At 36.2% G+C, this 24,534-nt stretch overlaps 2 protein-coding genes across 4 annotated transcripts in view; one reads left to right on the top strand and one right to left on the bottom strand.

Annotated features, from left to right (window-relative positions):
* Positions 1-24,534, top strand: part of LOC101043390 (NXPE family member 1) — a 65,428-nt gene that overhangs the window by 30,725 nt on the left and 10,169 nt on the right. The window lies entirely within an intron of this gene.
* Positions 1-24,534, bottom strand: part of LOC101043064 (NXPE family member 2) — a 125,046-nt gene that overhangs the window by 98,668 nt on the left and 1,844 nt on the right. The window contains exons 2-3 of one of the 3 annotated variants that reach the window (XM_074400627.1): positions 20,122-20,237; positions 8,437-8,545 (exon numbers count right to left, since the gene is read on the bottom strand). The gene's annotated coding sequence lies outside the window, so the exon portion shown is untranslated. Of the gene's footprint in view, positions 1-8,436; positions 8,546-20,121; positions 20,242-24,534 lie in introns of all 3 variants that reach the window. The other 2 variants (XM_074400628.1, XM_074400629.1) reach the window with 2 other exon arrangements.

Here is a 24,534-nt window from a genome sequence, read left to right as displayed (position 1 = left end):
AGCATTCCTATACACCAATAACAGACTAACAGAGAGCCAAATCATGAGCAAACTCCTATTTACAATTGCTAAAAAGATAATAAAATACCTAGGAATACAACTAACAAAGGAGGTAAAAGATCTCCTCAAGGAGAACTACAAACTACTGATCAAGAAAATAAGAGAGGACACAAACAGATGGAAAAACATTCCATGCTTATGGTTAGGAAGAATCAATATCATGAAAATGGCCATACTGCCCAAAGTAATTTATAGATTCAATGCTATCCCCATCAAGCTACCAATGACCTTTTTCACAGAACTGGAAAAAAACGCTTTAAACTTCATATGGAACCAAAAGAGCCCACATAGCAAAGGCAATCCTAAGCAAAAAGAACAAAGCTAGAGGTATCATGATACCTGACTTCAAACTATACTACTAGGCTACAGTAATCAAAACAGCACAGTACTGGTACCAAAATAGAGATATAGACCAATGGAACAGAACAGAGGCCTTGGAAGCAATGCCACACATCTACAACCATCTGATCTTTGACAAACCTGACAAAAACAAGCAATGGGGAAAGGATTCCCTGTTTAATAAATGGTGTTGGGAAAACTGGCTAGCCATGTACAGAAAGCAGAAACTGGACCCCTTCCTTACACCTTATACAAAAATTAACTCCAGATGGATTAAAGATTTAAACATAAGAACTAACACCATAAAAACCCTAGAAGAAAACCTAGGTAAAACCATTCAGGACATAGGCACAGGCAAGGACTTCATGACTAAAACACCAAAAGCAATGGCATCAAAAGCCAAAATAGACAAATGAGACGTAATTAAACTTAAGAGCTTCTGCACAGTAAAAGAAAGTCATTAGAGTGAACCAGCAACCAACAGAATGGGAAAAAATTTTTGCAATCTACCCATCAGACAAAGGGCTAATATCCAGAATCTACAAAGAACTAAAGCAGATTTACAAGAAAAAAACAAACAAACCCATTCAAAAGTGGGTGAAGGATATGAACAGACACTTTTCGAAAGAAGACAAATATGTGGCCAACAAACATATGAAAAACTGCTCATCATCACTGGTCATTAGAGAAATGCAAATCAAAACCACATTGAGATACCATCTTACTCCAGTTAGAATGGTGATCATTAAAAAATCTGGAGACAACAGATGCTGGAGAGGATGTGGAGAAATAGGAACACTTTTACACTGTTGGTGGGAGTGTAAATTAGTTCAACCACTGTGGAAGACAGTGTGGTGATTTCTCAAGGACCTAGAAATAGAAATTCCATTTGACCCACCAATCCTATTACTGGGTATATACGCAAAGGATTATAAATCATTCTATCATAAAGACACGTGTACACGTATGTTCATTGCGGCACTGTGTACAATAGCAAAGACCTGGAGCCTACCCAAATGCCCATCGATGACAGACTGGACAAAAAAAATGTGGTACATACATATCATGGAATACTATGCAGCCATAAAAAATGATGAGTTTGTGTCCTTCATAGGGACATGGATGAACCTAGAAACTATCATTCTCAGCAAACTGACTGAAGAACAGAAAACCAAACACCTCATGTTTTCACTCATAGGTGGGTGATGAACAATTAGAACACTTGGGCACAGGGAAGGGAATAATGCTCACAGGGCTAGGTGGGGGGGGGATGGAGGGGAGAGGAGAGGAGGGACAGCGGTGGGGGGTGGGGAGGATGGGGAGGGATAACACAGGGAGAAATGCCTGATGTAGGCGACAGTGGTTGGGGGACGGATGGAAACAGCAAACCATAATGGCAAGTATGTACCTATGCAACAAACCTGCAGGATGCAGGATGTGCACATGTAACCCAGAGCTCAGATAAAAAAATAAATAAAAATAAAAATAAAAAGAATTTAGAATAAATGTGTTTAATTATGAGAGTGATGTGAGAGGATATTGCAGCCATACTTAGAGTTAACTAGATACTTGTTAAATTTCAAATGTGATATGTGAAATAAAGAAAAATTTGAGCGACACACTAAAGATCAAAATGAGAACAGTGAACTGGAGAGAGAAAATGTTAACTCAAAAATTCTTCCAGAATATAAAATAAAAGGAAAGTGGAATCCAAATTATGAAAGAAAAGTTAACAGATATTAGATCTCAGGTCTAATGGGCCATTAAAAGTGCCATTTCATCAATGACATTCGGATGAATGAAGAGAATGAAACAGTATCCTCAAGATTAAAAAGAAAAATATTTTTCACCTAATTCTACAGCAAGTAAACTTATCATCTATTTAGAAAGAAAAAAATATATACTCAGTCTAATATTGGTCCCCTCTGAAAGAGCTACCAAAGACTTTACAAGATAAGAAACAAATCCAGTAGTGAGGATTAGGTTTTAGAAACAATATTAGTTAAAGAAACCAAGATAAACAATATTGCCTAATTGTGAGTGAAGTGATATGTTGATATGAACTGTTGACATGTGCAATAACTTGGATGGAGATCATGGACAGTATGCTGAGTGGGAGAAAAAATCCAATCTTAAACTTCACTCCCATGCATAAATAGTAGTAGTTGGGGTGGTAATGGTAGTAGTTGCTAATTACTTAGTGCTTAAACTAAGTGCAAGAAACTGTTTTTAAATGTTGTACATGTATTAATTCATTTAATCCTATGAGTACTTGGCATAGTACTAATAATACTTGCAATTTTCAAAACTAAATCTTACAAATTGGCACAGGGTTTAGGCATCCAGGCTTAGAAAGACAGATGAAGTTGGAGTTATGTTTCATAGCTGAAGTAACAGTCACATGACAAACATGAAGGTGCCAGAGGGAAGAGCATGAGGCATGAGAGAAAGGCCTCCAGTGTGCAGTCAGTAAAATATTATTCAGCACTAAAAAAAATAAGCTATCAAGCCATGAAAAGACAGAGAAACTTAAATCCATATCATTAAGAGAAAAGGCAATCTGAGACAGCTACACGCCGTATGATGTCAACCAGATGACATTCTGTAAACGTCAAAACCATGGAGATAGAAAACTAGTGATGACCAGGGGTTAGAGGGGAAAGAAGAATGAATAGGCAGAGCTATTCACTTACATCCCTATATTCTCTTTCATGTTACAGGCATTTGGCATAGCAGAAGTTACAGCAACATTTACCGTATTGGTGAATTCAATAATGTTTATGATAATGAAGAGTTAATGAACTATATCCCTTTTCCCTAATTCAGAGAAAATAATCCTTCCCCATTTATTAGAAATCCTTTTCAAATTGATAAAAGATCTGGCTGGGTGTAGTGGCTCATGCCTGTAATCTCAGCACTTTGTGTGGCCAAGGCAGATGGATCACTTGAGCCCAGGAGTTCAAGACCAGCCTGGTAAAATGGTAAGACCTTGTCCTACAAAATACAAATTAAAAATATTAGCCAGGTGTGCTGGCATGCACCTGTAGCCCCAGCAATTTGGAAGGCTGAGGCAGGAGGATGGCTCGAGGTTGCAGTGAGCTCAATCACACACCAGCTTTCTGCATGGTGTCCACTGACAGTGTGTTCTCTTATTTGGAGTCATCATGAGACTTCAGATTTTCTGAGGAAAGCCTATCCATAGAATCACTTGGGGTATTTTTACACTATGACTTCAAAGACCACAGCTATTTCAGAACTAAGAGGTTTTCCATTACCAAGGGTCACCAGTAACATGGAGAGAGAAAAAGTCTCAAAGAATATCTGAGAAACACCCAGTTAACAGAGGCTGTGGAATTATCTAATGGTCATCTCATTGTACGGCTCTTTATTGCCTCTTCAAATCTACACCCCAAGATAATAATAAGCCAATTGACAAGGAAAACAGACTGATGAAAATAAACATGTTCACAGACAAGAAACAAACAAGTTTTACACAGCCGCAAGAGCCAGTTAAGAACTCACAGGTACTTTTCCAACAACCCAGGTAGGAAGATCATTAAAATAGGTGAGTGAGCAAAACTATGGAGACTGCCTTTCTCTACCTCTAATCTTGCCTGTGGTCAGTGGAGGGCAGAGGGGAACAAAGCAAAGGAAATTAGAAAGACTGTGTCTGCTGAGGGGTTCTCTCAAGTAAGAGAAAGAAAAGAAAAGGGAGAGAACTCAGAAGAAAGTATGGGGAAAAAAATGATAGTGAGAGCCTCTCTTACTGACAAGAATAGGCTGGTTTTGACGTTGAGGCAGCATCAAGATAAAATATCTTCCTAATAGCCAATGAACAAAAGTCCTGGTTTCTTTGAAGAGAACTTCTTCAATCTAATAAAAAGCATTAAGAAAATCAAATACCATTAATTCAACATCATATATTTAATCAAACATAATAAAATATTGAAATTAACAATGAAAACAAGGCAGAAGTACTCCGTGGGAAGCAAGCATGGATATAGTCAGTCAATCTAACATCGAGATAGAGAAAGGAAAAAGGACATCCAAAATATCTGTTTACAGCTGATATTTCTTTGCCTTGTTTTATGTGTGACATTGTCTGGGTAGAAAATATGTGAATATGTCATAGGATTTTAAAATATCGGAGAGATCAATGTGGTCTAGAGTTATGTTGGAAAGTTTCCTATAGAGATTGTCCCTGAGTTGGGGATTCACCAACTATGGAGTCTGGATTGGTACAGGAGCAGGACATCCCAGGTAGGCTTCAGGCTGAGTCATAAACAAAATCAGAACAGCAGGAAGAATTTTTTTTCTTAATTTGTGTCTTTGAACATGTGTGTATCCATGTATTGAGCTTTGTATGTTTTTAATTTACATAAAAAATGTTGTGATAAAGATTTATAATGTTTATTTCTTTCTTCACTTGGAGCTGTTCTTAAGGACCTATCATGTTAAAGGTAAATCTAGTGAGTTGCTGGATAGGGTCCCACAATACACATCCACTACATCTTTCTTGACCATTCCATAGTAATACATATTAAAGTCTATGTAATTCCCTACAACTACACCCATATATATACAATCCACTGAAAACAAACTTTGTATGTGATTTGTTATGGACCTGACTGAGAAGTTCTCTGTGATGTATCCAGATTGAATTGTTTGGCCATAGGGCATAGGTAAACACAAACTAACAAAAATATTGCCATTCTATTTTCAAAACAATCATGTTAGGCCGGGCAAGTGGTACGCGTCTATAATCCCAGCACTTTGGGAGGCCAAAGCAGGTGGATCATGAGGTCAAGAGAACGAGACCATCCTGGTCAACATGGTGAAACCCCCTCTCTACTAAAAATACCAAAAAAATTAGCTGAGCATGGTGGCGCGTGCCTGTAGTCCCAACTACTTGGGAGGCTGAGGCAGGAAAATTGCCTGAACCCAGGAGGCGAAGGTTGAGGTGAGCCGAGATCATGCCATTGCACTCCAGCCTGGGTAACAAGAGCGAAACTCCGTCTCAAAAAAAAAAAAAAAACCCAATCATATTAATTTGCACCCTTAAATAGAACAGAGTTATATATAAAGATGCAGTCTATATTATGACCTAGTTCAACTTAAGTCAGTAACAAGAGGATTGTTTAGCTTTAGAAAATATACTAATGTTATTTATCACATTTAAAGATGCAAGTTTAAAAAAATCATATAATTAAATCAATGAATCAGAAAAGATGCCCTTAACCACCAAAAGTAAAAACAAATAACACTTGACAATTTAGAATAGGATACCGGCAAAAGTAACCCTCAAAATGAAAGCAAAATAAGATTTTTTCCTAAGAATGACTAAAAGTATCAATTTATATTAGATTTCATTAAGTCAAAGATGCATTCTGAAATTTCCAAAATAGAGTAGAAATTTCTAGTAGTTTGCATAACTAACAAGCTAAATGAGAATGGAAATGGAATAATTTTAAATTTTTTGACTAATACACAAGAAGTAAAAAGTGGGGCCCGGCATGGTGGCCCATACCTGTAGTCTCAGAACTTTGGGAGGCCGAGGCACACAGATCACTTGGGGTCAGGAGTTTGAGGCCAGCCTGGCCAACATGGTAAAACCCCATCTCTACTAAAACTACAAAAAAATTGGCTAGGTTTGGTGGCTCATGCCTGTAATCCCAGCTACTCAGGAGGCTGAGGCATTATAATCACTTGAACCCAGGAGACAGAAGTTGCCATGAGCCGAGATCACACCACTGCACTCCAACTTGGGCAACAGAACAAGACTCTGTCTCAAAAAAAAAAAAAAAAGAAGGTCAAAAAGGGAGAAAATGGAATAGAGAATGCAGGACATATAAAAACCAAATAGTAAGATAAAATTATATAGATATAGCAATGATAATATGAAATATAAATGGACTAGGATTCCAGTTACAAAAAAAAAAAATCACAGAGTAGCTTATATGAGACTGACATTTCACATAGAACAGTATTAAACTCTGAAAAAAATATATTTTAAAAAATGATGTGAAAACACTAGAAAAAGGCCAAAAACTGGCAGAAACTGGAGGGAATTTGATGCTTAAAAGTAGGGAATTATGCTGCGTGGGACCCAGCTTTAAGGGCTTTTATTCTGACAATATATCTCAGTGTGTATTGTGCAAAGCAACTTGAATTCAAGCAGAAAACTGCAGACTTGCAGCCTGGAGGTGTCATATGATGGAGTTCAAGGCAGTCAGAGTGACTGGAAATTGAGTAGGGAAATTCTAGGAGAAAGGCCTTAGAAGAAAAAGCCCCGAAATCTAATCTCAAATCTTTGACTGATCCCTGAGCTCTGTGTATCCAAGGGAGACTTCACAAAGTCTAGCACAGAACAACAGCTGAATGAGTAGATATTTAATCTGCTGCTCACTGAAGGAGGAAACAGAGTTTATAGGTTTTGAGTTCTAGTAAAAGAGAGGAACATGGTAAAAAGCCCAGGCTTTTCAAGACCCACCTTAAAGTACATAAAACCAAGTCTCCATAAATTCAAACTGAGAGGTATAAACTGTTTTCACAAATTGGAAAATTCAATATTGTTACTAGAGCAATTCTCCCCAAATTCACCTACCGATTAAAAGCAATAAACTCCAGTAGGCTTTTTGAAGATTTGTCAAAAGTTAGAGATTTACTTACCATATGACCCTGTTATTCCACCCTTGGGTATTTACCAAATAGAAATGAAAATATTTGTCCATAAAAAGAACTATATATGAATGTTCAGAGCAGCTCCATTCACAATAGCCCCAATCTTAAACAACCCAAATATTTATCAAATGAGAAATAGATAGAATTTATTGCTCAATAATGAAAAGGAACAAACTACTGATAAATGCAACATCGATGAATCTTCAAAAACATTGCAAGTCAAAGAAGCCAGACACAAAAGAGTACATTCTACATGATTCTATTTATGTGAAACCCTAAAACACCAGATCTAATCTGTAGTGCCAAACACTAAATCTGTAATTGTCCAGGGCCAAGAGCACATTAGGCATGGGCAGTGGGGCATGCACAGGAGGAAGACAGAATTTTTTTTTTTTTTTTTTTTTTTTTTTTTTTGAGACAGAGTCTTGCTCTGTCACCAGGCTGGAGTGCAGTGGTGTGATCTCAGCTCACTGAAACCTTCGCCTCCCAGGTTCAAGCGATCCTCCTGCCTCAGCCTCCCGAGTGGCTGGGTCTGCAGGTATGTGACACCATGCCTGGCTAATTTTTGTATTTTTAGTAGAGTCTGGGTTTCACCATTTGGCCAGGATGGTCTCAATCTCTTGACCTTGTGATCCACCTGCCTCGGCCTCCCAAAGTGCTGGGATTACAGGTGTGAGCCACCTCGCCCAGCAGGAGGACAGAATTGACTAGGAAATAGAACTTCGGGGTAGTAGTAATATTCTACCTATTGATTGTGGTGGGTACACAGGTGTCTTTAAATGCATGTATTCTTACTGCATGTAAATTATACCTCAGTAATGCTGTAAAACCAAACCTGAAACAATTCCAAGTTAATGCCCCAGCAATAACTATACCAAACAGCAACAGTAATGACAAAAAAAGAACCACAGGCCGGGCATGGTGGCTCATGCCTGTAATTCCAGCGCTTTGGGAGGCCAAGGCAGGTGGATCATGAGGTCAAGAGTTCAAAACCAGCCTGACCAACATGGTGAAACCGCATCTCTACTAAAAACACAAAAATTAGTCAGGCATTGTGGCACATGCCGGCAATCCCAGCTACTCAGGAGGCTGAGATAGGAAAATCACTTGAACTCAGGAGGTGCAGGCTGCAGTGAGCTAAGATGTCATTGCACTCCAGCCTGGGCGACAGAGCAAGATTCCATCTCAAAAAAAAAAAAGGAACCACAAATTGAAGAGAAACTTAATAGGTAGATGCAGACAGGGTGGAATGCTGTGAAAAAAAAAAAAAAAGACTCCCAAAATGCAATGGATTAACAAGGAAACAAGATAGGGATTTATTTATGTCTCATGTAATTATCTAGTTGGGATGTGTACCTTCAGGACATCCAGGAAGCCAGACATCAAGCTCTGCCATCCTCTGCCAATGGTCTTATTCTAGGGTTGTCAGGCCTGCAAATAAGCTGGTGGACAGAATTGAGGAGGCCTGTGAACATGAATGGGAAAAAAATTACATCTTTATTTTCACTAACTTCTAAATGAAGTTTAGCAATCTTTTCCATTATGAATAATGACAACAAATCACAGTGGTATTAGCAATGCCTGTGGCTTAGTCTGCAATTTGAAATCACAGATATTTTTATATCACAGTACAGTTAATAAAGAGTTTTAAAATATCATTCATAATTATTATTGCTTTGAAATAACTGTAAATACCTGGCTGCTGAATTTTGTTATATAGTGTGTTAATAAAAAATTGCTATATGACTATATAACAAATAAGTTTATTTTAAATGTTGATTGCTGTGCCTCAGTATAATTGCCTTTTGTTATAATTCTACACATTTTATTTTATGTATTTGGAAAAGTGGTCATAGGACTGTCAAAGGGCCCATGTCAAAAAGAATTTTTAAGAACACCCATCCTGGGATATTGTCATCATCTCTGTGGTCTAAGCTAGGCTGCTGTCCCTTCCAGTTTACACAGGTAGGAAGAGGAACAAGAACCTGGAGGAGGTATGGTACACATGGCCTCTGCTTACATATCAGAGAACTCAGCGTCCTGGCCACACTCAAATACAACAGAGACCAGGAAATTTTGTGTATCTCAGCTAACACATGTCCAGCTACAAGTTTCTATTACAACTGATGAAAGAGACAACTAACACTGTACATTGACTCAGTCCTGTCTGAGGATGACCATATAGAAACATAAGGAGAGGAGACAAGTGAGTCAAAGTCAGTGGCCACGTTTCTGATTGGGGATACCATTTACAAAGATGGAGAGAAGAAGCAGCAGAAGACATGTGGAAGACGAAAAAACATTCCAGTTGGACAAGTTGACCTTGAGATTGGTATGAGCAGGAAAATACTGACAAACCTGCTCTCCCAGAAAACAAAACCAAAATCTGTTTACTTTGATAATTTCCATGATGCAAATGTACCCATCATGGCCTATTTCAAGCTACCAAGATGGTATCACTGAATGAGAAGTTGGAAAGAAATGTGCACAAATAGGCTTTCATGAACTAGCAAAGGCTGGATCCAGCTCACCTCTACCAGTGAGGATTTCCAAGTGGAGACATCTTAAAGACACTGGGATATGCAGAGCTCAAGCTAAAGAGTAGAATCTAGGTGAGACACTGATTTCAGAATAAATGAGATTATCTGGCCATGGGATTCTAAGAATTCTGATTTGCAGTTGCTTATGGCTTAGACAAATGTGATCTTGATTAAGGGTTCCAAGTAGAAAATAGATACAAAAATAAGTATGGTACAGAGGATGGGATTAACAAATTTCCAAAACTCTGCCATTGGTAAAATTCTTTCTGACAAAGAAGCTCCCTGGCCACTCTCAAAGGAGCCAATTCTAACCAAAGTTGGTAGTGCAACTGTGGAAATGTCAGACCAGGGATATGAACCATAGAACTGCTTGGTTGTCAGGACTGAAATCTTGTGACCTATAAGCAATCCAAGGTAGCTGGATTCGGCCTGAGGTGTTTCTCCTCTTAAATGAAGGACTCTCTGAGGGAGTCTCCTCTAGAATGTCCATCAATCCAATGAAGGTATTGACACATAAGGAGATACAACAAGATAGCACATATTATTACAAGGTATGCATACAAGACTATGGGAGCACAAAGGAAGAAACTATCAATGAAAACAGTTGAGGAAAGAGCAGTTGGCATTCAAGCTCAAACTCAAACAATGAATAGGAAATTTCCAGATTTACCAGAAAGCACAGTGGAGATTCAGTGGCGTCGGTGCAGTGAGGGAGGAAGTAATAAGAATTTCAGGCAGAACAGTTTGGGCAAAGACTCAGGAGCTTGGAAGAACAAGGTTTCTTCCGAGATCAACAAGAATTTGGTATTTCTACTACTGTGTTCTAATCCTACATCAATGTTTATTTCATTCATTTTGCTGCTTCTCTTTATCTTCAGTGAATTCCATGGTACCTGACATCTACTGGGTAAGTACTCAATAGTCTACAGAATAAGTTTAAAGGTCTATGAAAAGGAGGTTGGGAATTTAAGATTTATAAAAGTGCAATGGCAATCATACTTTTTTTTAATGCTGCTGAAACTTAAATGGCAATCATACTGTTTTTTAATGCTGCTGAAACTTATCAATACTACTTTCTAGGAAAAAAAGAATCAGATGAGACATTGTAACTCACACTTCACACAACTCACTTAAAAGTCAGAAAACCTGGGTCAGTCTCAGGGGCAGGAGGGGTCAGAGTAGCCCCTTGACTGATTTTTTTACCCTATTGAACATGCTTTTTGTACATTCTGAGAAAATATGAAATTTTAGTGGATAGAAGTTGAAGTTGGTCTAAAAATCAGGATTCTGATTTGAAATTATTTATTCAACAAATACTGTGCTTGTCAGGCACCATGCTAGGCACTGGGCATACAATGCTGAGACAGACATTATTCCAATTTTTCAGTTATTGGTGGTCTCTTGGAAATTAAAAAGTAAATAACCTACTGCAATATAGTGTATGACACAAATTAGAGCTTCCCCTTGTCTTCTCTCCTGCATTCATTCATTTGGTCTCAACACTCAACGTCTCCACAAGTTCTCCCACACCATGCTTCAGTAATTGAGAAGTCATAGATCAATCAGAAGGTAGTGATTCCATATGAGTTGCAACTGTGTGCTGCATCTTGTTTAAAATAATTTCATCTTGGACTTCCCAAAGGTTAATCAGCTCTAAACTGATCCTTTGTTCTCTCACTTCCACTTTACATGTGAAGTATCTGATTTTGCTCTGCACATACCAGATTCAAAACATAGAACCTTTTTGGATTCATTCTACCAAATGAATCCACTCACACAAAAGCTTTCACACAATTGAGACTTCACTGAGGATTTGGTAAGGGACAAAGAGGCAAGGCTTTACATTTTGTCTCCCAAAATGTGCTATTTAAAGCATATAATTTTATTTTTGCTCTCCATGACTGTGCTAACATGGGCATGGTGGGGAGGAGCCTCTTTCTCTTTCTCTTCATCTCTCTCACTCAGTGCCTCTTTCTATCTCCTTTTTCCCCTTCCTCATGCAATACTCAGCCTTACTGGATCATCGCTTCTTTATTATGCAGAGCAATGCATTCCTGAAGGAGTTTCTACTTCCAAATTTCAGACTTGGCATTCAGCAAAACAAAAGCTACACACCCCACCTCCCTGCCCAGTTAACAGGACTGGCTTTCTTTAAAGGCGTTTTACAGATTATGTTTTATAATACAAGCATATTCTTGTGGTCCTATCCACTATCCCTAGTCTTCCTCCAAAAGACATGCTAATGAATTAATTTTTCTGCTGCTTATTGTAATTGTTATGTGTTATAACTACGAAAATAGGGAGGGCAGTGAGAGAACCTGAGGTGGCTCTGACTTCCATTTCAGGGTCCTGGAAAGAGGAAGCAACAATCCTAGCCAAGAGGTAGACAAAGGGATTGGGGGTACGAGTTGTTGGTTAGCAGAGGGAAAGAAGAGTGAGTTAGAAAAGAAGAATGGAAGCAAATTACAGGTTAGAAGTAAAATAATGAGCACAGAGAGATTCACTTCTCACAAGACTCCTCTCTTGTGTCATCTCTCCTGGGACATTTGTCATGTCCTCAAAGACAAAGCTTCAAATAATGCTGCTGATGTTGATGTCTTTTTTAATAATAACCTGGATGACTTTTATAATTTCTCAGAACTTCACAAAGATAGGAACAACTCACCTTTGATGCAGATCACACAGGTGAGCCCTCAGCTATGCCATCTGCATCAAATCAGTTGCACTCCATTAGTCCTGCCCCTCCTCCCCCACTCCAACTCTGCCCTATCCTCTCCCTCTCTACCTAACTTGTTAGAGGCATTGTGGACACCAACAACCTCTATTTCCTTATTTCTCATTCATCCTCAGTCCATTCCAATCAGGATTTGACCTTGCATATGCACCCAGAATGGCCCTTGTTAAAGCTGCCAACTTCCTCATCACTAAATAACTTATTTAATTATTCAATCTAGGTATATATATTACCTGCCCATGCAAATCCAGCTTGTCATTTTGTCTTTTTATTGTGTCTATGATTTCCTTTTCCATGAAAAAGTTCTTTTTTTAGCAGTAGTGTTTCCCTTATAACATGTTTCTGGATGTTAAGTCATAGTTAAAACGTTTTTCGCACTCAAAGATTATACAGGTATTCATCCATGTTTTCTTATTTTTCACTTTTATAGTTACATTGTCTATAAATATCCAGATCCACTTGGAATTTATCTTGTTGAATGGTATAAGATATCAATCTCATTTAACTTTTTCCAGATGGCTCTCCAATTATCCTAATCCTCTTATTAAAAATTCCATCCTATAGCCTCACTGATTCTGAGTGAGGCCACCATAGCATACTAACTTTGTATGTATAATGAGGTCTATTTCTGATTTTCAATTCTGTTACATTGTCCTTTTATTCATGCATCAATACCATCCTCCTTTAATTATAAAGATTTTACAAGTAAGTTTTAATACCTAGTAGAGCTAATCCTACCCACACCCAAGACTTTGGCTTTTTTATTCCCCATATGTTTTGTAACTATTCTCTCTCATTTATCCTTTCAAGTGAACTTTCTAACTGGCCTGTCTGGCCCAGAAGATATTTAGGATATTGTTACTGTGATTTTATTAAATGTGTAAGTTAACCTTGGCAGACTAAACATCTTTATGATGTTAAGTTTTCTATCTAAGGACATGGTTGCCTTTGCATTTGTTCAATTTGTCTTCTTTGGTAGTGTTTTGTGAGTTTTCCTCATATAAATCTTGGACACTAGTGCTAAACGAATAACTAAGTATTTTATTATCATTTTGCTGCCATATATTGGATTGCCCCTTCCATTTTAGCTTCTCTGTTTTTTGTCTGTATACACAAAGCTATCAATTTTATATAGTAATTTTATTTCCAATTTTTTACTATTTTACTAAATTCTTTTATTATTTGTAGTCATTTTTCCGTTGATACTTTGGGGTTTGTCAGATAAATAACAACTGCACATGAAAATAAAGATTATTTTTATTTTCTTTTCAATTTCAGTGTCTCAAATTGCTTTCTCTTGTCTAACTGCATTAGCTAACACCTCCATCCCAATGTTCAATGTAATGAAATAGTAGGCATCCTTGTCTTGTTCCTGATTTTGGTGACGAAGCCTTTAGTGTTTCTCTTAAAATGCAAGTTTTTGAGTTAAAGTATATATTTTATGTGTAGAGGAAATCCATAAATTTATTTTTGTTGTGTTTTTCAACATAAATCAGTACTAATTTTGTCAAAGTCCTTTTGCATATTTGTGGGATAATCATGTAATTCTTCTCATTTGCTGGATTAATGTGATGAATTATATTAAATACTGAATAAAATGTGTATTCCTGGAATAAAACTCTTTCAGTTATCATGACCTAATATTTTTTCTAATGTTCATTTGGACTGTTTGCTATTGTTCTTGGTACAGTATCAGGTTTTGGAAAATACATAATACTCATTTCATAAGAATCAATTTGCAGGCTTTCTTTTTGTTTTTATTTGTTTGTAGTGTTCTGAACTTACTTAAGTAATATTGGGATTGCCAATATTAAAGTTTGGTAGAATTCCACCAATCTGGCTTGCTGCATTCAGCAGCAGCACTCTACTACTTTTTTCACTATTCTCTATTTTTTTAATGTCACTCAGGTCAATTTCGATGGGTTGTATTTTCTGAGTTATCAATTTTATCTAGATTTTCATAAGTATTTGCTTAAAATTGTGAAAGCCATCTTGTGACTTTTAAACTTTTCCCTTTGTCAGGGAAAAAAGGGAAGCATCCCTTCCTCCCAAAGGTGTCTAATTTTGCATATTTGTGTTTTCTTCCTTTTGAATTTATTAGATTCACTAGTAATACATGCATATCTATAATTATATGTAAAATCTCCATTGCAATTTATATTAAGCTAAACATGGGCTCATACTGATATTTCTCTCATCTATCACTACATGGTTCACACTAGCCTTCACCTACCACATTAATAATGAGAAATCTGGCTCCCACCATCTGTCATCTATTTATTTACTTATTTGCTCACCCCCCAGCATACATATACAACGGTTTCAGAATTGTTAACTGAGAGCACAGTGTTTATATGCAGTTCCTTTTTTCTTTCGTCTTATAGGCTCTATGAATTTCCAAAGCAGCTTAGGTCAGCACGTTTCCCCAGCAAGGTTATGTCATACATCTATAATACAGTTAAATTTGTAATAAAGTTAAAACACTGTACTCTACCCTTTAGTCCCTCAATCTCCTGATTTTTAATTTTGCCTACATTAAAATTCACTCTTTGTGTTATGAGCTTTTGCACAGTTTCATGTATGCACAACAGTATCATACACAGTAATTTCACTGACCTAAAAAAGTCCTCCTCTGCTTCACTTATTCAACTCTCTCCCCTCCCCAAATCTCTGGCAACTACTGATTGATTTTTGATCTCTATACAACCACCTTTTTCCAGAATGTCATAGTAATGTAATCATACAGTACATAGCCTTTTCAGATGGGCTGCTTTCTCTTAGCATTATGCATTTAAGATTCATCTATGTTGTTGTATGGATTGACAGCTCATTTTTCTCATTGCTAAATATTATCCCACTGCATCAATGTACTACAATTTGTTTATCTATATTCACCTGTTGAAGACCTCTTGATTGCTTCCAGTTTGAGGCAACTATGATCAGAGCTGCTATAAACATTCATGTGCAGGTATTTGCGTCGACATAAGCATTCAAATCTACTGGATAAGTACACAGGAGAACAACTGCTATACTGAATGGTAAGACTATGTTTAGTTTTTAAGATATTGTCAAAGCATCTTTCAAAGTAGCTGTGCCATTTTGGATTCCCACCAGCAATGAATAAGAATCCTACTGCACCACATTCTCACCAGCAACTGGTATTGTCAGGTTTGTTTGTTTGTTTTTTAAATGTTAGCCATTCTAATTGATATGTAATAGTATTTCATTGCTGCTTTGTCTCCCTGACAAATAAGGTTGAGTGTCTTCTTTATATATTTAGTTGCAATTCATATATCTCCTTTGGTGAGGTGTCCATTCAGATCTTTTGCACATTTTTAAATTGTTTTCTCTTATTATTGAGTTTTAAGAGTTCCTTGTATATTTTAGATGAAGTCCTTTACCAGGTAAGAGTTTTGAAAATGTATTCGTACACTCTATGGTTTATCTCTGCATCCTCTTCATAGTGTCTTTCACAGGGCGGAAGCTTCAATTTTTAGTAAAATCTAACTTACCAGTTTTTCTTTCATGGATTGTGCTTTTTATATTATTTCTAAAACCTCATCAACAGCTCAAGTTCACACAGATTTTCATGTGTGTTTTCTTCCAGAAATTTTAGATTTCATATTTAGGTCTATGGGTCTATGATCAATTTAGAGTTAAATTTTCTGTCATGTGAGGTCTGTGTCTAGTCTCATTTTTTTATGTATGAATATCTAATTGTTCCAGCACTATTTGTTGAAAAGACTCATTTTTCCAATAAAATGCCTTTGTGCCTTCATCAAAAATCGGTTGATAATATTTGTAAATTTATTGACTTTCTATTATGTTTCCTTGATCAACGTGCTCATTCTTTCACCAATACTACATTGTCTTGATAATGGCAGCTTTGTAGTAAGGCTTGAAATGTGACAATGAGAGTCCTCCAATTTTGTTCTTCTTTCTCAGAATTGGGCTGGTTATTTTGGTTCCTTTACGTTTCCACATAAAATTTCAGAGTCAGTTTGTTGATTACTACAAAAAAATTGCTGAGATTTTTATTGATATGGTATTGAATCAATAAATCAAGCTGGGGAGAACTGACATCTTAAAAATATTTAGTCTTTCCAATCCATGAACATGGACTATCTCTCCATTTACTTAGATTTTTTTAAACTTCTTCCATTAATGTTTCATAGTTTTCTACATACAGATCCTGTATCTATTTTGTTAGATTTATACTTAAGTAGTTCACTTTCTTGGTGCTATTGTAAATGGTTTTCATTTTTGTAATTTCAAATTCCAATTGTTCATTGCTAGTATATAAGAAAACAATTAAATTTTATATATTGACCTTGTTTTCTGAAATCTTGCTATATTCACTTAGTAGTTCCAAGAATTTTCCATAGATTCTTTGAGTAGATTCTACATGAATAGTCATGTCATTTGTTAATAAAAACAGCTTTACTTTCTCCTTTCCAATATGTATACCTCTTATTTTTCCTTCTTGTTTTATTGCGCTAGCTAGGACTTCCACTATATTGTTGAATAGGAATGGTGAAAAAGGACACTCTTGACTGGTCCCAATCTTGGGGAAGTGTTTAATCTCTCATTATTAAGTACCATTGTTTTTTATTTAAAAAAAAAATCTAAATCTGTGTTGTTAGTATGTCTCCTATGTAAGCCACAGTGTTGAATTTGGCTTTGTTAACCAATCTGAAAAAAAAAAAAGTGGTTTTTTTTGTAACAGGGTCTCACTCTGTACCCCAGGCTAGAGTGCAATGGCACAAACATGGCTCCCTGGATTCAAGTCATCCTCCTGCCTCAGCCTCCTGAGTGGCTGGGACAACAGACATACACCACCACATCTGGTTTACATATATATTTTTTAAAGACAGAATCTTGCTCTGTCACCCAGGCTGGCATACATGGAGTGCAATGGCACAATCTTGGCTCACTGCAACCTCCACCTTCCAGGTTCAAGTGATACTCCTGCCTCAGCCTCTCTAGCAGCTGAGATTACAGGTGCCCACCACCATGCCCAACTAATTTCTGTATTTTAGTAGAGACAGAGTTTCAACATGTTGCCCAGGCTGGTCTCAAACTCTTTGCCTCAAGTGATCCGCTTGCCTCAGCCTCCCAAAGTGCTGGGATTATAGATATAAGCCACTGTGCCTGACCTGAAAATATGCTTTAATTGGTGGGATAAGCTAATGTATAGTTATTGATGTGGTAAATATGTTTGGTGTCAGTATGAGATATTGTTTTATGTTATAATCATATATATTCATGTCTTTATAGGATCTAATTTATTTACCTAATGTTTTTACTGTAAATAAGAGTTTATATTTTTGTTTATATTTTTGTTCTAATGATTATGTTATTCTAATCCATTTATATAATACTTATTTACTTTTTTCTTGGTAAATGACTACTGCTTCCCTCTAATGAGAAATATTGAAAGTAACTGTAAGCCTCTTTTTGCCCCAACTCCCCCTTTTCCTCAACATCTGATTTGAAGTAATGTCCTTTTACTTCAGTTAATAACTATAAGGCAAACGAGAAGCAAATTTGACTTTCCGTAGCTCTCCCCACTCTCCAACCATTTTTTATAGTTGTACTAAATCTATATTGTCAGAGCACACAATCATTGAATACTAGATTTATTTCTGTAAATAAATACGTGATTCTTTCTTACCATAAATCCTTATATCAAAATTTTCAATTATGTTGGTTGTTTAATGTTCATGCTGTTTGGTAGATTCCTTGGGAAGGATCTGGGCAAAATAGTTCCCAGATTCTAATGTTTTCATTAGAACCTGTCTGTGACTTTTATAATTAAAGGTCAATTTGTCTTCTTATAAAATTTCTGACTCGTATCTTCTTTCCTTGATTTCCTTAAACATTTTACTCTACTAAATTTTGACAAAATATTGATGTTAAAAAGTAAAGAAAATCGAATTTAAGAAATGACATGAATAAGAATAAAGTGAGATGCTACATAAGAAACAATTTACAAAGGAGATACAATAATCATAAATGTGAATGGCCCTAGCAAAAAATCTCAACATACAAAAGTGGGAACAGTCAGAATTACAAGCTAAAATTGATAAGCCACAGCCATAGCGGGAATTTTTTTGCACGGTTTTGAAATGTGTAACAGATCTGAATGGACACCTCACCAAAGAAGATATACAAATGATAACTAAATATATTAAAAAGACACTCAACATTATTTGTCAGGGAGACAAATTTTAGCCATTCTATTATGTATCAATTAGAATGGCTAAAATTCAAAACAGAAAAAACTGACACCAGTTGCTGGGAAGTATGTGGAGCAGTAGGATTCTCACTCATTGCATAATAGTGAGCCAATAAATAAACTTATACAAATATTATAGACTTATACAAATCTTCAACTGCAGACTGCTTTGTGTCTACCCCATAAGGGGTCAGAAGAGACATGGAAGAAACTTACTGCATATTACTATTTGAAAAACACCTATCTGAAAAGGCTGCATGATGTATGTTTTCAACCATATGACATTCCAGGAATTTTTACTATGCCTCTTTCAGAAACTTATAAATCAAAAAGACCTTAAATTAATAAATGTATATAAGGTCTAAAAGGCATTGATAAACACAAATTTGATCTAACAGATAGGCATTGAGAAGCAGGGAGGTTGTTTAGTATAGTGAATTCAGAGGTGTGTTTTTTATCTCAGATATCGTTTTGTTCTGTTGTAAAATTTGTTTGGTTCTTTCTGAGGACTAAGATCTGGTTTTTTATCTTGCCCAAATTATTATATTAACCCCAGGTCTTTAGACAAACTCAACCAATGGTCAACCAGAAAATGATTAAATTTACCTATCATCTGGAAGCACCATCTCCCATCCCCTCAAATTGTCATGCCTTTCTGGAACAAACCAGTGTATTTTTCAAATGTATTTGACTGATATCTCATGCTTCCCTTAAATGTATAAAACCAAGCTGAACCCCAACCATCTTGGGCACATATTCTCAGGACCTCCCAAGGGCTGTGTCATGTGCCATGGTCACTCATATTAGGCTCAGAATAAATCTCTTCAAATATTTGACAGAGTTTGACTCTTTTCATCAACATTTCTAAATATTTCTCCATCCTTGCTAAGACTTCTTATCTTTCCATTCATTACAATATATTTTCCTTTACCTCACTGAGCATAGTTATAATAACTGTTTCAAAATCCTTGTCTGATCGTGCCAACATCTATGTTATCTCAGGGTTGGCTTCCATTAATTGTCTTATCTTTTGCAAAAGACTGCATTTTTCTGGTTCCTCCTATGCTGAGTAATTTTGAATTGTATACTGGACATTCTCTCTGTTATGTTGTAAACAGATCCTGTTTTACTACTGAGAATAGTGTCGATGTTGTCATTGTGGCAGGCAATCGATTAACTTGGTTCAACTCAAACTGCAAACTGACTCAACCTGTGGTTATAAGTAACACACGTCTCAGCTGAGTTCTGACTTTAGCTGCAGACTGCTTTGTGTCTACCCCATAGGTGTGCTTCAGGGGTCAGCTAGATATCTAAACAAAGCTCATATTCAGAATTGGGGACATGACCTTTTCTGTCTCTCTCTGTTCTGGGATTTCCCCTCCTTCCGGTGAGTGTATTGCTGCAGACTCTGCTCTCAGGTTGTTCAAGCCAAAAAGAAAAAAAAAAAAAAAAGATGGCTTTCTATTGTGTTTTAGCTATTCCGTTAGTGACCTGCCCTCAGACTAACACATCAAAAACAGAAAACTTACCTCCTCTAATGGCACCTTCTTCCAAGTTTCATCTTCCTTCCAAAACTTGACTGCTTTTTTTCACTCTTTTGCCTTCAGGTACTTGTTTTTGGCATTTTGTTCAGAGTTGAATATTGCTATCTCAAAGAGAGTAAGAAGTTACTTGGTCATATATAAAACAGAACTCTTTGGTTATACTTTAAAAAAATTCTCACCCATACTCTCCTTCCTCTTTTCCCATTGGCACCCATTCCATACTAGTTATTTCTCAGAGTATTTCAATTCTTATTCAATGTATGTATATATGTGGACTAGGAAGATATATAGCTATAAGTCTTTGTATTTATTTTAATTTACATTCATATTTTCTTAATTTTTTCATTCAAAATTGCTTTTTGAAATCTAATTATGTTGCTATATGTAAATGTAGTTCATGATGTCTGAGAGCTGCATGCATTTCATTATATGAATATACAAAGTTTAACTTATCGGTCTCCTAAATAAATTGGATTTATCAGCCAGGTGTGGTGGCTCCCACCTGTAATCTCAGCACTGTGGGAGGCCAAGGTGGGCAGATCACTTGAGGTCAGGAGTTTGAGACTAGCCTGGCCAACATGGCAAAACTCTGTCTCTACTAAAAATCAAAACAATTAGCAGGGCATGGTGGTGGGCATCTGTAATTTCAGTTATTCGTGAGGCTGAGGCAAGAGAATGGCTTTAACCCAGGAGGTAGAGATTGCAGTGAGCCAAAATTGTGCCACTGCACTCCAGCCTGGGTGACAGAGCAAGACTCTGTGTCAATAAAATATAAATAAATAAATTAGATTCATCACTTTCCTAATATACCTAAATAGTCAATAACATTTTTATACATGCTTTCAATTTATATCCTTTGTCAAATTTTCTACTGGTTTTACTAATACTTTCCTTTTTATTTTTAGTAGCAACTTTAATTTTCTAGATAACTTATTAGTTTTAAATGTTGCAAACATTTTGTTCCATTCTGCTGTTAACTTTGTCTATGATGTCCTTTATTAAATGAAACTTCTAATTTTGAAGTCATCGAATACATAAACAATTTTTTTGTAGTTTATGTTTTGGGGGTCATATTTAAGAAATATTTGGTGATGTGAGGTTGTAAGGAAATTATACATTTCTTTATATTAAACTTTTAGTAACAATATTCCTATTTAAGTCTTTAATTCATTTGGACCTGTAGTTTGTAGTGTGTGACAGGAATCTTGGGGGTTTTCTCAATATAGTGAAATCATTTTCTTGATACAATTTACTAAATACAATTTTCTGATTTCTGATGTTACCACTAATCTATAATAAACTTTAAGTCTGCTTCTAAGGTATCTACTCCTTTTGATTGGTTTATTTAATTGATATCACACTTTATAATTCTATTTTATTTCAATAATTTACACTAGGGCTAGGTTTTTTTAATAGTTTCAATTTATAGATGATTATATTCCCTACAATTTTAGAATTAATCAGCTTTCCTCTCCCACCTAGAGAATTTAATTAGAAATACAGAAAATTTTTAAATTATTTCGAGAGAGAATTAACAACTTTATTGTATTAAGCCTTACTACATTTCAAAGTGCTACTTCTTTTCATTCATTCAGGCCTTTTAAAAATATCCTTAAAAGAGTTTTCAAAATGCCTCCATCAAGGACAGAGTTTCTTCTATTGTATTTTCTACAATTTAAATGCTTTTGATTTTGTGAGTTTGTTTTGTATTCATCTCCTTGCTGACTATCCTGATGCTAATAACCTGCTAACTCTGGTTTCTTTGTAGACAATCACAACACCTAAAAAAAAATAAAGAAAAGAAGGAGAAAAAGTCTGTTTCTCCCCCTATTCTTCTCCCACCTTGGATTTCTTTTCATTTATTTTATTGTTCAGGACTTCTAACATTATGTTGAACATTAATTTGGTTAATGGTGGCTGACATCCTTGTCTCCTTGACTTTTAAAATGTTTCAAGTTTTCTATTACTGAATTTTAATGCTAAATAAATGTTGAAATACATCAAATGCTTTTATTGCAACTGCCATCCCAATTAGATAAGTTTGAGGAGAGTGAAAAATAATGAAATTTGTCCTTAATCCATTAATATATAAATTATACTACAAGATTTTTCACTTTAGAGCCATTTTTTACAACCCTGAATTCACCCATAATCAACCATGACAAATACACACACCTGTATATCTTTATCTAATCTACCTATATACCTTTATATGTATATACATATATGCACACAGAGAGAGACAGAGAGAGAGAAAATTTTTTTTTCAAAATAAACAATTTATTAGTTAGTAATCAATAAATGTCCTGGGTTTGGCACCAAGCACTTTTTTTTTTTTAATTTTACTTTAGGATCTGGGGTACATGTGCAGGTCATGCAGGGTTGCTGCACAGGTACATACTATATCCGGCATTTCTCCCCATGTTATCCCTCCCCACCCTTCCCACCCCCTGCTGTCCCTCCCTTAGTCCCCCTCAACTGCCCCCAGTGTGTGATGCTCCTCTCCCTGAGTCCACGTGTTCTCATTGTTCAACACCTGTCTATGAATGAGAACATGCAGTTTGGTTTTCTGTTCTTGTGTCAGTTTGCTGAGAACGATGGTTTCAAGATTCATCCAAGTCCCTACAAAGGACACAAACTTGTCATTTGTTATGGCTGTGAAGTATTCCATGGTGTATATGTGCCACATTTTCTTTGTCCAGTCTATAACTGATGATGAGCATTTGGGTTGGTTCCAGGTCTTTGCTATTATAAACAGGGCTGCTATGAACATACATGTGCATGTGTCTTCATAGTGGAAAGATTTATAGTTCTTTGGGCATATACCCAGTAATGGGATTGCTGGGTCAAATGGAATTTCTATTTCTAGATCCTTGAGAAATCACCACACTGTCTTCCACAATGGTTGCACTAATTTACACTCCCACCAACTGTGTAAAAGTGTTCCTATTTCTCCACATCTTCTCCAGCATCTGCTGTCTCCAGATTTTTTAATGATGGCCATTCTAACTGGCATGAGATGGTATCTCAATGTGGTTTTGATTTGCATTTCTCTAATGAGCAGTGATGATGAGCATTTTTTCATATGTTTGTTGGCCTCATATATGTCTTCTTTTGAAAAGTATCTGTTCATATCCTTCACCCACTTTTGAATGGGGTTGTTTTTTTTCTTGTATATCTGTTTTACTTCTTTGTAGATTATGGAGATTAGCCCTTTGTCAGATGGGTAGACTGCAAATTTTTTTTTTTCCCATTCTGTTGGTTGCTGGTTCGCTCTAATGATGGTTTCTTTTGCTGTACAGAAGCTCCGAATTTTAATTATATCGCATTTGTCTATCTTGGCTTTTGTTGCCATTGTTTTTGGTGTTTTAGTCATGAAGTCCTTGCCTATGCCTATGTCCTGGATAGTTTTGCCTATGTTTTCTTCTAGTGTTTTTATGGTGTTCAGTTTTATGTTTAAATCTTTAATCCAAATGGAGTTAATTTTAGTGTAAGGTGACAGGAAGGGGTCCAGTTTCTGCTTTCTGCACATTGCTGGCCAGTTTTCCCAACATCATTTCTTAAACAAGGAGTCCTTTCCCCATTGCTTATTTTTGTCAGGTTTGTCAAAGATCAGATGGTTGTAGATGTGTGGTGTTGCTTCTGAGGCCTCTGTTCTGTTCCATTGGTCTATGTCTCTGTTTTGGTACCAGTACCAAGCTGTTTTGATTACTGTAGCCTTATAGTATAGTTTGAAGTCAGGTAGCATGATGCCTCCAGCTTTGTTATTTTTGCTTAGGATTGTCTCAGCAATATGGGCTCTCTTTTGGTTCCATACGAAGTTTAAGGTGGTTTTTTCCAGTTCTGTGAAGAAGGTCAGTGGTAGCTTGATGGAGATAGCACTGAATCTATAAATTACCTTGGGCAGTATGGCCATTTTCATGATATTGATTCTTCTTAACCATGAGCATGGAATGTTTTTCCATCTGTTTGTGTCCGAGAGAGAGAGAATTTAAAAGTCATGTCCATGAGTAAAATGGGCCTGTACTTTTCTTGTATCATACTTATCTAGTTTCAGTGTAAAATATATTCCTACCTCGTAAAATTGATTGGAATGTTTTCCCTGGTTATATAAGTTAGGGATATCTGTACTTTCCAGTAAAAGCATCTCAGCCTGTGACTTGTAGAGGTAGGGAAAATGGAAAAAGGTTTATCATTATGATGATTATATTCTTATTCTTAATTATATATTTCATGATTATTTTCTTTTTTTAATCCCTATTGTAATGTAAGTTTTTAATATTTTCCAGAGAGATATAAAAAGGTTCTTTTGAAGGATTTTGTGTATTTGCATCTCTATGTCTTGGTTGGCATTGCCAATGATTTGTCTTTTGGCTTTGCCAAAGTTTTTCAAAACTT

This window comes from Saimiri boliviensis, chromosome 6, assembly GCF_048565385.1.
Source record: "Saimiri boliviensis isolate mSaiBol1 chromosome 6, mSaiBol1.pri, whole genome shotgun sequence".
In the NCBI taxonomy this organism is placed as follows: domain Eukaryota; kingdom Metazoa; phylum Chordata; class Mammalia; order Primates; family Cebidae; genus Saimiri; species Saimiri boliviensis.
The sequence above is the reverse complement of the archived record's forward strand: the minus strand, read 5'-3'. Positions and strand labels throughout refer to the sequence as shown.